Source organism: Gobio gobio (genome assembly GCF_949357685.1).
Source record: "Gobio gobio genome assembly, chromosome: 11".
Lineage (NCBI taxonomy): Eukaryota > Metazoa > Chordata > Actinopteri > Cypriniformes > Gobionidae > Gobio > Gobio gobio.
The window spans coordinates 49,052,290-49,052,986 of record NC_137104.1 but is presented as its reverse complement, the minus strand read 5'-3'; positions in this window follow the sequence as shown (position 1 = coordinate 49,052,986).

The window sequence follows — 697 nt, the reverse complement described above, 5'->3', positions numbered from 1 at the left end:
TTTACCATATAATGTACAACATTACAACTTCACTTCTCTGTCTTTCACTGCTCTTACAAGAACATCAGTCTCCTCGGCTGTGAACCGCTCCTGGCGTGCGCCTGGTAAATACGCCATAATAATAGCAATCCATAATGGAACTTGCGCACCTGCTTTTAAAGGGAATGTTGGATGACGCTCGGATTGGTTTATTCACGTTACGCCCAAACCACACCTATGAATAATGAAGCTACTTCAGACCAACCCATTTTAGATTTGCGCCGGGCGCAAGAGCCATTTATCCCGCCGGGAAAATAGCAACAGCGCCGAGACCCGCCCACAAAGTTACTTGCGCTTCGCGCTTTGACACTTGCGTTTCAGATCGTTAAAATAGGGCCCTTTGTGTTATAGTCTCCACTGATAGCCTGACTCATTTCAGCACTTGAAATTTCAAGGTACAGAACAAAGGTTTTGCAGCAGAAACAACAAAGGAACACACTGGAGCATACAACGGCGATCAGACACAGACTGGGATAAAAGTGAGAACTAAATAGGAGAACAAACGAGATAATTAACAGGACACAGCTGGAAGGAACTTAACTAATGAGGGTTACCATGAGGACAGACGAATGGCTGGAAAACTAGAACAAAGGAACATGTGACAGGGAGAACACAGGAAGTCCATAGAACAAAACAGAACATAACGGTTACATTATTT